Source organism: Zea mays, chromosome 4, assembly GCF_902167145.1.
Source record: "Zea mays cultivar B73 chromosome 4, Zm-B73-REFERENCE-NAM-5.0, whole genome shotgun sequence".
Lineage (NCBI taxonomy): Eukaryota > Viridiplantae > Streptophyta > Magnoliopsida > Poales > Poaceae > Zea > Zea mays.
In genome coordinates this window covers 202,409,657-202,426,082 of record NC_050099.1, presented here as the reverse complement: position 1 = coordinate 202,426,082, position 16,426 = coordinate 202,409,657, and positions in this window count along the sequence as shown.

Below are 16,426 nucleotides of genomic sequence, written 5' to 3'. Positions count from 1 at the left end.
GTTAAAGGGCCAAGATTGATCCCGTTTTGGTGCTTGATGCCAAAGGGGGAGAAAATAAGGCCAAAGCAATAAATGGATCAGCTACCACTTGAGAATTTTGAAAATAGTAGAATAGAGCTTTTGGTGTGTCAAGAATCTCTTATTATCTCTTTTGTCAAAAGTTGGCCTCTTGTGGGGAGAATGGTTAATTATGGGAAAAAGGGGGAGAGTTTTTGAAATCTTTGATCAATTTCTCTTGGAACAACTCTCTCTATGTCTCAACAAGTGTGTTTAACTTAGAGATAGGAAATTGAGTTTGATTTGCAAAAACAAACCAAGTGGTGGCAAACAATGATCCAAATATGCCAAGTTTGAATCAAAACAAATTTGAGTTTTCATTTGCATTGATGTTGCACGTCTTTTAGTTGCTTTTTATTGTGTTGGCATAAATCACCAAAAAGGGGGAGATTGAAAGGGAAATGTGCCCTTGGGCCATTTCTAAGTATTTTGGTGATTAAGTGTCCAACACAAGTGCCTAAGTGTTAAATTGTGCCAAGGACTCCAGAAGTGCAAATCAAGATTAAAAGTATGTTTCTAGACTTAGTAAATTGTTTTGAAGACTAATGTATTGTGTCTAAGTGCTAGAAACAGGAGAAACAATTTAGGAGAAGTTGGCTGTGTACAGCCAAAAGGCTGCTCGGTCTGGGTGCACCGGACTGTCCGGTGGTGCACCGGACAGTGTCCGGTGCGCCAGGCTGGCGTCTGTCAACTGGCTGCTCTCGGGACTTCAACGGCGGTGTACGGCTATAAATCACCGGACTGTCCGGTGGTGCACCGGACTGTCCGGTGAGCCAACAGTCAGCCGGGCCAACGGTCGGCCGCGTAATCCACGCGCGACGCGTGGCAGAGCCAACGGTCAGAAGGGGGCACCGGACTCACCGGACAGTGTCCGGTGCGCCAACGGCTCTGAACCGCCAACGGTCGGCTTCGCCAAACAAGGAAAGAAATCCGCACCGGACAGTGTCCGGTGGTGCACCGGACTGTCCGGTGCGCCAGGCGACAGAAGGCAAGAATTGCCTTCCTGGAATGCTCTCAACGGCTCCTAGCTGCCTTAGGGCTATAAAAGGGACCCCTAGGCGCATGGAGGAAGATACCAAGCAACCTTTGAGCATTGTTGATCATTCACACTTCATTCTTGCACACTTGTTCGACATTCTCAGTGATTTGAGCTCCGTTCTAGTGAGAACCTTGTGATACTCTTTTGAGCTCAAGTCTTGATCTTGTGTGTGCGTATTTGCTGTTGATTTGAGTGTGTTGCTTCCCTCCCTTACTCTAGTGCTTCATTGTGATTCTTATTGTAAGGGCGAGAGACTCCAAGTTGTGGAGATTCCTCGTAAACGGGAAAGAGTAAAGTAAAGAAGAACACTGTGGTATTCAAGTTGATCATTGGATCACTTGAGAGGAGTTGAGTGCAACTCTCGTCCGTTGGGACGCCACAACGTGGAGTAGGCAAGTTTTGTACTTGGCCGAACCACAGGATAAATCCTCGTGTCTCTTGTGCTTGTCCCTATGTGCTTCACAAGAGCTCTCCTCTCTACTCACTTGATTTCATTGTTCTAACTCTTAATCAAGTTTGTGGTGTTAAGTTTTAAGTTTTACAGGATCACCTATTCACCCCCCCCCCCCCTCTAGGTGCTCTCACGGAGGCCTGGAGGATCTACAGCGAGGAGGCAGCAACGCCCATGCTGTCCTTGAGGAAGAAATTGACGCCCAGCCACGGGAAGAGCCGGAAGCCCTGCACCCAGAACCCCAACCTGGTCACCAGCCGCCGTAGCGGCACCCTCCATCACTTGCTTCTCCTCCTCCATGACTGGGCCTCGTACTCCTCCCGTCGTTCGAGTTCAAATACAAATCTTGATCCCGTCGCGTCGGCTCTGCTACTCCCGATCCAATAGGATAACAGACTGTGAGGTGCACCATGGCACCGGGGGAGGGGGGCTGCGGGCATCACGCCGGGGGGAGGGAGAGGGGGCGCGGATACCCACTTGGGACTCGGGAGGGAGCGCGGAGGGAGCGCGACGGCAGAACCGTGTGCCATCCTGCCTGTGGACACCTACGATACAAACATAAAAAGTAGTAGAGATATTGATGCAAATGCGAACATTACTCCACAACTCATCACACTCAATCAAAGAACCAAATCAAACAGGTATCATAAGAACAAGCATTCAAGAGTTGTCGGCGTTTCGAGACCGGGGGGTCCCTGGGCCGACGAGTGAATGTCGCCGCGTGCCCCAACCCAGATGGGTCGAGCGCGAGGGCGAGAGCGAAGGGGGGAGAGCGAGGCGGCCGGAGACCGACGTGAGAGAGGTGGGAATCCCGCGGCCTTCGTGTTCGTCCCGCGCCCAGGTCGGGTGCGCTTGCAGTAGGGGGTTACAAGCGTCCACGCGGGAGAGGGAGCGAGCGACCCTGAGCGAGCGCCTGTCTCGTCCTCGTCCCCGCGCGGCCAACCCTCTCTAAGAGGGCCCTGGTCCTTCCTTTTATAGGCGTAAGGAGAGGATCCAGGTGTACAATGGGGGGTGTAGCAGAGTGCTACGTGTCTAGCGGAGGAGAGCTAGTGCCCTAAGTACATGCCGTTGTGGCAGCCAGAGAGATTTTGGCACCCAGCTGGTGTGATGTCGTGGCTGTCGGAGGAGCGATGGAGCCTGGCGGAGGGACAGCTGTCGGAGCGGTTGAGTCCTTGCTGACGTCCTCTTGCTTCCGTAAGGGGGCTGAGAGCCGCCGTCGTCACAGAGTATGCGGGGCGCCATCATTGCCTATCTGGCGGAGCGAGCCAGATGGGACACCGGTCTTGTTCCCTACGGCCCGAGTCAGCTCGGGGTAGGGTGATGATGGCGCCTCCTGTTGACGTGGCTGGTCTGCACCCTAGGTTGGGTGATGTGGAAGCTCTTCCGAAGCCGAGGTCGAGTCTGTCTTCTGTGGCCGAGGTCGAGTCCGAGCCCCTGGGTCGGGCGAGGCGGAGTTCGTCGTCTTCTGGGACTGAGCCCAAGTCCGAGCCCTGGGTCGGGCGGAGCGGAGTTCGCCGTCTTCCAGGGCTGAGCCCGAGTCCGAGCCCTGGGTCGGGCGGAGCGGAGATCGCAGTCTTCCGGGGCTGAGCCCGAGTCCGAGCCCTGGGTCGGGCAGAGCGGAGTTCGCCGTCTTCCGGGACTTAGCCCGAGTCCGAGCCCTGGGTCGGGCGGAGCGGAGATCGCCGTCTTCCGGGACTTAGCCCGAGTCCGAGCCCTAGGTCGGGCGGAGCGGAGTTCGCCGTCTTCCGGGACTTAGCCCGAGTCCGAGCCCTGGGTCGGGCGGAGCGGAGTTCGCCGTCTTCCGGGACTTAGCCCGAGTCCGAGCCCCGGGTCGGGCGAAGCGGAGCTTCCTATGATGCCTTCGGCAGGGCCTGACTGCCTGTCAGTTTCACTCTGTCAAGTGGCACCGCAGTCGGAGTGGCGCAGGCGGCGCTGTCCTTCTGTCAGGTCGGTCAGTGGAGCGGCAAAGTGACGGCGGTCACTTCGGCTCTGCCGGCTGGGGGGGCGCGTCAGGATAAAGGTGTCAGGCCACCTTTGCATTAAATGCTCCTGCGATTTGGTCGGTCAGTGCGGCGATTTAGTCAGGGTTGCTTCTTAGCGAAGGCAGGGCCTCGGGCGAGCCGAAAATATGTTCGCCGTTGGAGGGGGGCCTCGGGCGAGATGGAAATCCTCCGGGGTCGGCTGCCCTAGTCCGAGGCTAGGCTCGGGCGAGGCGTGATCGAGTCGCTCGAATGGACTGATCCCTGACTTAATCGCACCCATCAGGCCTTTGCAGCTTTATGCTGATGGGGGTTACCAGCTGAGAATTAGGAGCCTTGAGGGTACCCCTAATTATGGTCCCCGACAGTAGCCCCCGAGCCTCGAAGGGAGTGTTAGCACTCGCTTGGAGGCTTTCGTCACCCTTTTTTGCAAGGGGACCAGCCTTTCTCGGTTGCGTTTTGTTCCGGTGGGTGCGCGCGAGCGCACCCGCCGGGTGTAGCCCCCGAGGCCTCGGAGGAGTGGTTTCACTCCTTCGAGGTCTTAATGCCTTGCGTAATGCTTTGGCTGGTCTGGTTGTTCCCTCATGCGAGCTGGCCGTAGCCCGGGTGTACGGTCGGGTCCCAAGTTCTCGGGCTGGTATGTTGACACTGTCAACGGTTCGGCCGGAGCCGGGTTTGCGAGAGCAGCCCCCGAGCCTCTGCACAGGGCGAGAGGGCGATCAGGGACAGACTCGGCTTTTTTACATACGCCCCTGCGTCGCCTTTCCGCAAGGAGGAGGGGGGAAAGCGCCATGTTGCCCTCGATGGGCGCCGAACATGGTGTCTCCGGTGAGCTGCAAGCGGGTAATCCGAGTGGACGTCCGTGCCCCGTTCATTAGGGGTCGGCTAGGGGCCCAGAGGCACGCCCAAAAGTACCTGCGGGTGATCTGCCGGACCCGGTCCCCTGGCGACGGGGTCCGAGGGCTCGATGCCTCCCTCCGATGGGATTCCGTTACAAGATCGTTCCCGCTAGTCTCGGAAATGTCCTAGGGTACCTCGGGAGCGCAGCCCGAGCCTTGATTATGTATTGAACGTACCCATGGTCATCCCTCGCTCGGCGTCTGAGGCGGCTGTGAACCCTTCGGGGGCCAGCCTTCGAACCCCTGATCAGTAATGGGCGCGGAGCCCGAGTAGCCTGAGGCGGCCGTGGAACCCTTCCGAGGGGCCGGCCTTTCCTTTTCGGGGTATCCCCCTTTCCCGGTCCCTGTTGCAAGAGAGAGAAAGAGGAAAAAAGGAAAAGGATACAAAATCGAACGACGCGACGTACCTTTACTGACGCGGTCATTATGGCGAAGGCGAAGCGTCGCCCGCTTCTCCTGCCAAAGGCGCTGCCTGTCCCGCCGCGGAGTTAATGCGACGGGGCGAGTGGTTGGTGGGGCGGCCGTTGCGCATGCGCGAGCCGTTCGAGGAGTGGAACACGGGCACGTTGTCTTCACGCCGTGAGAGAGGGTTCTCTCGCTGCCCCCGGATGGGATGTGAGCTTGGCTGACGACGCGACTGCTGCTCCTGCCCGCCTGCCACCGTCATTACTGCCGGCCCATTTTTGGCCGCACTGACCGCCGCGCCAGGCTGGCGCTGCTGGGTCGTGCGCTGGGTCGCCTCGAGTCGCGGTATTGGTTCCGCAGTCGAGGAGGCGCGGTGGTGGCGCAAGTGGAGGTGCAGTTGCATGCACGAAGCATTCGGCGTGCCGGTTGCATGACGCGTGGGCCTGGGCCTCCATGCTGGGCATGTTGGGAGTCAGAGAAGCGCGCCCACTTGGCGCGGTTGCATGCCGCCTGCATGGCTGCCTGCCCCTTTCGCCCGTTGGTCTGGGCAAAAGTGGAGGGTCACTTGTAACCGATGGGCGGTTGGGCGCACCGCGCATGACGGTTTGGCTTCTTCTGCTCTGAGCCGGTTTGCATGACGTGTGGGACCCAGCCCCCGCACCGCAGGGGAGGACCTTGGAGTGTGTTGGAGAAGACTCAGCCCGTGACGGTTGGGGGCGCAAGTAGGGAGAGTCGCCTTTAAAAGGAGGGTGACCCCCTTTGGAAGGCGACCATGTCTTCGCGCTCCCTTATGCATCGTGTCTTTCCACTTTCCAAGCCCCCGGATGGGGGATACCCGCCGTCTTTCCGCCTCATCGTTGGAGGAACGCAACTCCGTGGGAGTTGGTACCTTTCAGCCATCGTTCGGCTTCAAGGATTTTCATCATGCAGCTCGGCTGCACCCCTCCACCGGCGGTCACCCAAGATGGTGACCTCCAGTTTGATGGTGGGGGAAAGCGAGTCGGGCTGCGGCCTCTGCCCCTCCCTCAGCCTCAAGGATTTTCATCACCAGGGCTGGGGAGGGGAGTGTGCCGAGTTGGGGTCGGCCCCTGCGTGGGCGGTGGCCCGCTCCTTCCCTCAGTGATCGGAGGGAAGGGCGGTCGTCGTCTATGGCGCTGGCAGCTGCAGCGTGCCTGGCTCTCGGGCGCGAGTGGCTTCGGAGCCGCTCGCGGCGTCGGCGTCTGCCACGGCAGCTGGAAGAGGTTCTTCCGCCAACGAGATAGCCAGGGCCGCCCACGGACCGATCTCCAACTCTACGGCCTTCTGCCCGTCCTTGCCTCACGAGTTTGGGCATGGGCGGGGGCCTCTTGGCAGCAGCATCCGCCCTGAGGTCAGTGCTGCCGCTGTTCGGCCCCCCGGAGCAGAAGTCGTCGTCGTCGCTGCTGCTGGAGCGGGCGACGGCGCGCCGTTCGTCGGTCTTCTGTTGCTCCGCAGGCCCCCCCTCCCATCGAGTGGGGTTGTTCGTACCTGCGGAGGTGGAACCGGAGTTCCGTTTGTAATGGCACTTTGAATGCCAGTGTTTTTGTTCATTGTGGCTGTCGAGGCCTGAACATGTATGTAATTTTGGCACGGAGCCGTGTTTTTCCTCATTTTTGAGCACTAAGACTCGCCTGTTGGTTGTCTGAACCGCTTCACCAAGCGTGAGTCGCCCCGTGTAAAGGTGACGAGTGAGGTATCCGTATCCCGGAGGCGTAGGAATCCCTCGGCTCGGTCGACCTTGTTGTCCGAGGCTTCTCTAGCTTAGTTAAAGGGACCCCTTGGCCGCTCTTCGATGAGCCGAGGCCAGGGGTAGCGGTATCAGCATGAACAGAGGCAGAGTTGGCTCGAAAAGGAAACCTGGTTGGCTGGAGCCTAGCCGGGTCGTCCGTTAGCGGGACGGACGCCGGAGTTGACCAGCCGAGACCTCGGGTCGAGCTGACGTCCTTGGAGGACGGCTGGCCGAGGCCCCGGGGTGACCAGCCGAGCCGCCTGCTCGGGCCGGATTCCCGGAGAAGACCCTGGCAGCGATTGCCCGGGCGTGGCGATGACGTCGTCCTTTAGAGTGGAGAGCCTCGGACCGCGTCGCCGTCCGAGGCTAGGTCGGACCTCGCCGAAGGTGTCGTCGATGCCGTGGGAGCTGCTGCCCCCTTCCAGCGTCAAGACCCGAGCCTGCATGATCGTATTGTCTTGTAGCGTGTGTCTCCTGCGGCCGCCGAGGCCAGAACACACCCTCGCTGTGTTGTAAAGCTGCATCTCTTTTCCTCTTGTTTCGAGTATCTGGACTTTTTTGTCGGTAACAGGGATGTTTGTGCGAGCGAGAGTTGCTTCTCGCGGAAGGTGATGAGTGAGGTATCCATATCCCGGAGGCGTAGGAGTCCCTCGGCTCGGTCGGCCTTGCCGCTTACGCGCACTCTTACCCGTCCATGGGGCTCTATCACCGACTCGGTCGAGAAGGCTCGAAGGATCGCTTCGGCAGAAGAACTTCCGAACGTGAAGACTTGTTCGGTCCGCGGAATCACTTATCCGAACGTGAGTTACTTATCGCAGAAGGTGATGAGTGAGGTATCCGTATCCCAGAGGCGTAGGAGTCCCTCGGCTCGGTCAGCCTTGGCTGCTTACGTGTACTCCGTCGTTTTCAGGATCCACTTTTCGAAGTAGTCAAAAAGCACGAAAGACATTCTGGCAGAAGAGATCTTTCTTCGAGGAAAATTTCGACGCAGAGGGGGTTCCCCCCTTTTAGCCCCCGAGGGAGGATCGGGCTTTGCCGAGGCGAGGCCGACCCTTCCTTGATGACTAAACTTTGCGTGGGTGCGAGGTATATGAACAACTTGAAAACATCTTAAGGGTAGAAGCGACGTAGCTGTTGGATGTTCCAAGCGTTGCCGTAGACCTCGCCTTGACTGTTGGCCAGCTTGTACGTTCCGGGCTTCAGAACCTTGGCGATGACGAACGGTCCTTCCCAGGGGGGCGTGAGCTTGTGCCTCCCTCGGGCGTCTTGTCGCAGCCGAAGCACCAGGTCGCCCACCTGGAGGTCTTGGGACCGGACCCCTCGGGCGTGGTAGTGTCGCAGGGACTGCTGGTACCGCGCCGAGTGTAGTAAGGCCTTGTCCCGAGCCTCCTCCAGCTGGTCCAGCGAGTCTTCTCGGCTAGCTTGGTTGCTTTGATCGCTGTAGGCCCTCGTCCTCGGGGAGCCGTATTCCAGGTCTGTGGGCAAGACGGCCTCGGCCCCGTAGACTAGGAAGAACGACGTGAAGCCCGTGGCTCAGCTCGGCGTTGTCCTCAGGCTCCAGACCACCGAGGGGAGTTCCTTCATCCATCGCTTGCCGAACTTGTTGAGGTCGTTGTAGATCCGAGGCTTGAGCCCTTGTAGAATCATGTCGTTGGCACGCTCTACTTGCCCATTTGACATGGGATGGGCCACGGCGGCCCAGTCCACCCGGATGTGGTGATCCTCGCAGAAGTTTAAGAACTTTCTGCCGGTGAACTGGGTGCCGTTGTCGGTGATGATGGAGTTTGGGACCCCAAAGCGATGGATGATGCTGGTGAAGAACACCACCGCCTGCTCGGACCTGATGCTGTTCAGAGGTCGGACCTCGATCCACTTGGAGAATTTGTCGATGGCGACTAGCAGGTGCGTGTAGCCCCCGGGTGCCTTCTGCAAGGGGCCGACGAGGTCCAGACCCCACACAGCGAAGGGACAGGTGATGGGTATCGTCTGCAGAGCCTGAGCGGGCAGGTGGGTCTGCCTCGCATAGAATTGACACCCTTCGCAGGTGCGGACAATTCTAGTGGCGTCGGCCAGTAGAAGCCTTGTCGGAAAGCATTCCCGACAAGGGCTCGAGGCGCTGCGTGATGGCCGCAAGCCCCCGAGTGTATCTCTCGCAGGAGTTCCCGACCTTCGGCGACGGAGATGCATCGCTGGAGGATGCCAGAGGGGCTGCGGTGGTAGAGCTCCTTCTCATCGCCCAGCAAGACGAACGACTTGGCACGCCGCGCCACCCGCCGAGCCTCGGCTCGGTCGAGGGGTAGCTCTCCTTGGTGGAGATATTGCAGGTACGGGGTCTGCCAGTTTCGATCAGGCGTGGCCCCGCTTCGCTCCTCCTCGACGCGCAGTGCCTCACCCTCGGGGGCCGAGGGTACCTCGGGCTGAGCTGAGGGTGCCTCGGGCTGGGCCGAGGGTACCTCGGACTGGGCCGAGGGCGCCTCAGGCTCGGGCGTGTCGTCGATCTTGACGGAGGGTTGATGCAGATCCCAGGAGAAGACGTCCGGGGGAACCGTTGTTCGCCCCGAGGCTATTTTAGCCAGCTCGTCCGCAGTCTCGTTGTAGCGCCGAGCGATGTGGTTGAGCTCGAGCCCGTAGAACTTGTCCTCCAAGCGCCGAACCTCATCGCAGTAGGCCTCCATCTTCGGGTCGCGGCAGTGGGAGTTCTTCATGACTTGGTCGACGACGAGCTGCGAATCACCGCGGGCGTCGAGGCGCCGGACCCCTAGCTCGATGGCGATCCGCAAACCGTTGACCAGAGCCTCATACTCAGCCACATTGTTGGACGCCGGGAAATGGACGCGTAGCACATAGCGTAGGTGTTTCCCGAGGGGCGATACGGAGAGTAGGCCTGCGCCGGCTCCCGTCTTCATCAATGACCCGTCGAAAAACATGGTCCAGAGCTCCGGTTGGATTGGAGCCGTCGGTAGCTGGGTGTCGACCCATTCGGCTACGAAGTCCGCCAAGACCTGGGACTTGATGGCCTTCCGAGGGGCGAACGAGATTATCTCTCCCATGATTTCCACCGCCCACTTTGCAATCCTACCCGAGGCCTCTCGGCACTGGATGATCTCCCCCAGGGGGAAGGATGACACCACAGTTATCGGATGAGACTCGAAGTAGTGTCGCAACTTCCGCCGTGTCAGGATCACCGCATACAGCAGCTTCTGAACTTGTGGGTAGCGGATCTTGGTTTCGGACAGTACCTCGCTGACGAAGTAAACTGGCCTCTGAATGGGCAATGCATGCCCCTCTTCTTGCCTCTCGACCACAATCGCTGCGCTAACCACCTGAGTGGTCGCGGCGACGTAGACCAAGAGGGCTTCTCCGGCAGCTGGAGGCACCAAGATATGCGCCTTTGTGAGGAGCGCCTTCAAGTTCCCGAGAGCTTCCTCGGCCTCAGGGGTCCAAGTGAAGCACTCGGCCTTCCTTAAGAGGCGGTACAGAGGTAGACCTCTTTCGCCGAGGCGTGAGATGAAACGGCTCAGAGCCGCGAGACATCCCATGACCCTCTGTACGCCTTTCAAGTCCTTGATGGGCCCCATGCTGGTGACGGCTGCGATCTTCTCCGGGTTGGCTTCGATGCCCCACTCGGAGACGATGAACCCCAAGAGCATGCCTCGGGGCACCACGAAGACACACTTCTCGGGATTGAGCTTGATGCCTTTTGCCTTGAGGCATCGGAATGTCACTTCAAGGTCGGAAAGGAGGTCGGAAGCTTTCCTCGTCTTGACTACGATGTCATCGACGTAGGCCTCGACCGTGCGGCCAATGTGTTCGCCGAACACATGGTTCATGCACCGCTGGTACGTCGCGCCCGCATTCCTCAAGCCGAACGGCATGGTGACATAGCAGTACATGCCAAAGGGTGTGATGAAAGAAGTCGCGAGCTGGTCGGACTCTTTCATCCTGATTTGATGATACCCTGAGTAGGCATCGAGGAAAGACAGGGTTTCGCACCCAGCAGTGGAATCCACGATTTGATCGATGCGAGGCAGAGGGTAGGGAACCTTCGGACATGCTTTGTTGAGACCAGTGTAGTCTACACACATCCGCCATTTCCCCCCTTTCTTTCTCACAAGCACAGGGTTGGCAAGCCATTCGGGATGGAATACCTCTTTGATGAACCCTGCCGCCATTAGCTTGTGGATCTCCTCGCCTATCGCTCTGCGCTTCTCCTCGCCGAATCGGCGCAGAGGCTGCTTGACGGGTCGGGCTCCGACCCAAATATCCAGCGAGTGCTCGGCGACGTCCCTCGGTATGCCGGGCATGTCCGAGGGACTCCACGCGAAGACGTCGGCGTTCACGCGGAGAAAGTCGACGAGCACTGCTTCCTATTTGGGATCGAGCCCGGAGCCGATCCGGATCTGCTTGGAGGCGTCGCCGCTGGGGTCGAGGGGGACGGCCTTAACCGTCTCCACTGGCTCGAAGTTGCCGGCATGACGTTTCACGTCTGGCACCTCCTTAGAGAGGCTTTCCAGGTCGGCGATTAGGGCCTCGGACTCGGCGAGGGCCTCGGCGTACTCCACGCACTCCACGTCGCATTCGAACGCGTGTTTGTACGTGGGGCCAACGGTGATGACCCCGTTGGGGCCCGGCATCTTGAGCTTCAGGTAGGTGTAGTTGGGGACGGCCATGAACTTCGCGTAGCATGGCCTTCCCAGTATCGCATGGTAGAGGCGTGAGATGAAACGGCTCAGAGCCGCGAGACATCCCATGACCCTCTGTACGCCTTTCAAGTCCTTGATGGGCCCCATGCTGGTGACGGCTGCGATCTTCTCCGGGTTGGCTTCGATGCCCCACTCGGAGACGATGAACCCCAAGAGCATGCCTCGGGGCACCACGAAGACACACTTCTCGGGATTGAGCTTGATGCCTTTTGCCTTGAGGCATCGGAATGTCACTTCAAGGTCGGAAAGGAGGTCGGAAGCTTTCCTCGTCTTGACTACGATGTCATCGACGTAGGCCTCGACCGTGCGGCCAATGTGTTCGCCGAACACATGGTTCATGCACCGCTGGTACGTCGCGCCCGCATTCCTCAAGCCGAACGGCATGGTGACATAGCAGTACATGCCAAAGGGTGTGATGAAAGAAGTCGCAAGCTGGTCGGACTCTTTCATCCTGATTTGATGATACCCTGAGTAGGCATCGAGGAAAGACAGGGTTTCGCACCCAGCAGTGGAATCCACGATTTGATCGATGCGAGGCAGAGGGTAGGGAACCTTCGGACATGCTTTGTTGAGACCAGTGTAGTCTACACACATCCGCCATTTCCCCCCTTTCTTTCTCACAAGCACAGGGTTGGCAAGCCATTCGGGATGGAATACCTCTTTGATGAACCCTGCCGCCATTAGCTTGTGGATCTCCTCGCCTATCGCTCTGCGCTTCTCCTCGTCGAATCGGCGCAGAGGCTGCTTGACGGGTCGGGCTCCGACCCGAATATCCAGCGAGTGCTCGGCGACGTCCCTCGGTATGCCGGGCATGTCCGAGGGACTCCACGCGAAGACGTCGGCGTTCACGCGGAGAAAGTCGACGAGCACTACTTCCTATTTGGGATCGAGCCCGGAGCCGATCCAGATCTGCTTGGAGGCGTCGCCGCTGGGGTCGAGGGGGACGGCCTTAACCGTCTCCACTGGCTCGAAGTTGCCGGCATGACGTTTCACGTCTGGCACCTCCTTAGAGAGGCTTTCCAGGTCGGCGATTAGGGCCTCGGACTCGGCGAGGGCCTCGGCGTACTCCACGCCCTCCACGTCGCATTCGAACGCGTGTTTGTACGTGGGGCCGACGGTGATGACCCCGTTGGGGCCCGGCATCTTGAGCTTCAGGTAGGTGTAGTTGGGGACGGCCATGAACTTCGCGTAGCATGGCCTTCCCAGTATCGCATGGTAGGTTCCTCGGAACCCGACCACCTCGAACGTTAGGGTCTCCCTTCGGAAGTTGGAGGGCGTTCCGAAGCAGACGGGAAGGTCGAGTTGTCCGAGGGGCTGGACGCGCTTCCCGGGAATGATCCCATGGAAGGGCGCAGCGCCTGCTCGGACGGAGGGCAGATCGACACGCAGGAGCCCGAGGGTCTCGGCGTAGATGATGTTGAGGCTGCTGCCTCCGTCCATAAGGACCTTGGTGAGCCTGACATCGCCGATGACGGGGTCGACGACGAGCGGGTATTTCCCCGGGCTCGGCACGTGGTCGGGGTGGTCGGCTTGGTCGAAGGTGATGGGCTTGTCGGACCAGTCTAGGTAGACTGGCGCCGCCACCTTCACCGAGCAGACCTCCCGGCACTCTTGCTTGCGGTGCCGAGCCGAGGCATTCGCCGCTTGCCCACCGTAGATCATGAAGCAGTCGTGGACCTCGGGGAACTCTCCTGCTTGGTGATCTTCCTTCTTGTCGTCGTCGCGGGCCCTGCCACCCTCCGTGGGTGGCCCGGCCCTGTGGAAGTGGCGCCGAAGCATGACGCACTCCTCAAGGGTGTGCTTGACGGGCCCCTGGTGATAGGGGCACGGCTCCTTGAGCATCTTGTCGAAGAGGTTGGCACCTCCGGGGGGTTTCCGAGGGTTCTTGTACTCGGCGGCGGCGACAAGGTCCGCGTCGGCGGCGGCGCGTTTCGCTTGCGACTTCTTCTTGCCTTTCTTCTTGGCGCCGCGCTGAGTCGACGCCTCGGGAGCATCTTCCGATGGGCGGCCCTGGGGCTGCTTGTCCTTTCGAAAGATAGCCTCGACCGCCTCCTGGCCGGAGGCGAACTTGGTGGCGATGTCCATCAGCTCGCTCGCCCTGGTGGAGGTCTTGCGACCCAGCTTGCTCACCAGGTCGCGGCAGGTGGTGCCGGCAAGGAACGCGCCGATGACATCCGAGTCGGTGATGTTGGGCAGCTCGGTGCGCTACTTCGAGAATCGCCGGATGTAGTCCCGGAGAGACTCTCCCGGCTGCTGCCGGCAGCTTCGGAGGTCCCAGGAATTCCCGGGGCGCACGTACGTGCCCTGGAAATTGCCGGCGAAAGCTTGGACTAGGTCGTCCCAGTTGGAGATCTGCCCCGGAGGCAGGTGCTCCAACCAGGCGCGAGCGGTGTCGGAGAGGAACAGGGGGAGGTTGCGGATGATGAGGTTGTCATCGTCCGTTCCGCCCAGTTGGCAGGCCAGACGGTAGTCCGCGAGCCACAGTTCCGGTCTCGTCTCCCCCGAGTACTTTGTGATAGTAGTCGGGGGTCGGAACCGGGTCGGGAACGGTGCCCGTCGGATGGCTCGGCTGAAGGCCTGCGGACCGGGTGGCTCGGGTGAGGGACTCCGATCCTCCCCGCTGTCGTAGCGTCCCCCACGCCTGGGGTGGTAGCCTCGGCGCACCCTCTCGTCGAGGTGGGCCCGACGGTCGCGGCAATGGTGTTCGTTGCCGAGGCGGCCCGGGGCCGCAGGCGCGGTGTTGCGCGTGCGCCCGGTGTAGACCGAGGCTTCCCGCATGAATCAGGAAGTCGCGGCATGAGGTTCCGAGGGGTACCCCTGCCTTCGGGAGGCAGAGCTCTCGGCCTGTCGGACCGCAGCGCCTTCCAGGAGATTCTTGAGCTCCCCCGGGATTCGCCGGCCCTCGGTGGTTGATGGCTCCGGCATCGCGCGGAGAAGCATCGCTGCTGCAGCCAGGTTCTGGCCGACCCCACTAGATGCGGGTGGTGGCCTAAACCTGACGTCGTCGGCGACGCGGGGCTGGAAGCCCTGGGGCAGATGACGTATTTCTCCAGCCGGCGGTTGGCCCGCCCATGCCTGCCGACGTCCCGACGGATCGGCTCAAGCGGTCCTGTTCCCTCGTCGAGCCTGGCCTGCACCCCGCGAATTCGCTCGAGCTGTGGGTCGTGGCCCCCCGCCTGAACGGGGACCACAGCTAGCTCCCGTGGGATGTCAACGCGGGGCACCGGCCTAGGGAGATCACCGTCCTCCGGCATGCCGAGATGATTGCCTTCGGAGGGACCCCCTAGATCGACGTGGAAACATTCGCGGCTTGGGCCGCAGTCCTCGTCACCGAGGCTGCGGCTACCGTCGGAACAGTCGGAGAGGCAGTAGTCACATGCAGTCATGAAGTCCCGCATGGCACTGGGGTTGCCAAGTCCAGAGAACTCCCAACAGATGCCGGGCTCGTCGTCTTCCTCGGACCCAGAGGGCCCGTAGGTCGAGACGTCCGTCAGCCGGTCCCAAGGCGACCGCATGCGAAACCCCAGAGGGTTTGGACTCGCCTCTACGAGAGCGCCCGCCGAAGCGAGGTCGCTAGGCGGGTTGATGCTGAATCCAAATGACGTGGGATGGGAATCGGTCGGTACCTCTTGGTCGACGAGCGGCGATAAAGTCACGTCGGGGACTGACTGCACCATTGTCTCAGGTACGAGGGTGACGTCCAGCAAGCTTTTCGCGAGCGCGCTGGCGTCGTCCGCTTGCTCGGGATTGGCGTGTTGCGGGGAGACGGCGCTCGTCTTCGTCTCAAGCGCGAAGTCGATACCCGGTGCGCCCCCCGTTGGGGTGCCGGCGCTGTCGACTCGCTCGACAGCCAACGAGGTGCTGCCTCCTGCTTGGCCTTGGTCGCCTTGCCTTCCCCTCCGTCGGCGGGGAAAAGGGCGGGATGAGCTCGAAGGTTGTTCTTCCACCACGCGGGGAAGACGTCGTCGATTCCGCCGCCGGCGGGCGGGCTGTCGGCCGCCATTGTCGTTGTCGTGCGGCGGTGGAAGGAGTATCATGTCGTAGCTGCCGTCGAGGGACATGAACTCAAGACTCCCAAAATGGAGCACCGTCCCGGGTTGGAGAGGTTGCTGGAGACTGCCCATCTGGAGCTTGACGGGAAGCTGTTCGTCAACACGCAGCAGGCCCCTACCTGGCGCGCCAACTGTCGGCGTTTCGAGACCGGGGGGTCCCTGGGCCGACGAGTGAATGTCGCCGCGTGCCCCAGCCCAGATGGGTCGAGCGCGAGGGCGAGCGCGAAGGGGGGAGAGCGAGGCGCCCGGAGACCGGCGTGAGAGAGGTGGGCATCCCGCGGCCTTCGTGTTCGTCCCGCGCCCAGGTCGGGTGCGCTTGCAGTAGGGGGTTACAAGCGTCCATGCGGGAGAGGGAGCGAGCGGCCCCGAGCGAGCGCCTGTCTCGTCCTCATCCCCGCGTGGCCAACCCTCTCTAAGAGGGCCCTGGTCCTTCCTTTTATAGGCGTAAGGAGAGGATCAAGGTGTACAATGGGGGGTGTAGCAGAGTGCTACGTGTCTAGCGGAGGAGAGCTAGTGCCCTAAGTACATGCCGTTGTGGCAGCCGGAGAGATTTTGGCACCCAGCTGGTGTGATGTCGTGGCCGTCGGAGGAGCGATGGAGCCTGGCGGAGGGACAGCTGTTGGAGCGGTCGAGTCCTTGCTGACGTCCTCTTGCTTCCGTAAGGGGGCTGAGAGCCACCGTCGTCACAGAGTATGCGGGGCGCCATCATTGCCTATCTGGCGGAGCGAGCCAGATGGGACACCGGTCTTGTTCCCTGCGGCCCGAGTCAGCTCGGGGTAGGGTGATGATGGCGCCTCCTGTTGACGTGGCTGGTCTGCGCCCTAGGTTGGGTGATGTGGAAGCTCCTTCGAAGCCGAGGTCGAGTCTGTCTTCCGTGGCCGAGGTCGAGTCCGAGCCCCTGGGTCGGGCGAGGCGGAGTTCTTCGTCTTCTGGGGCTGAGCCCAAGTCCGAGCCCTAGGTCGGGCGGAGCGGAGTTCGCCGTCTTCCAGGGCTGAGCCCGAGTTCGAGCCCTGGGTCGGGCGAAGCGGAGATCGCCGTCTTCCGGGGCTGAGCCCAAGTCCGAGCCCTGGGTCGGGCGGAGCGGAGTTTGCCGT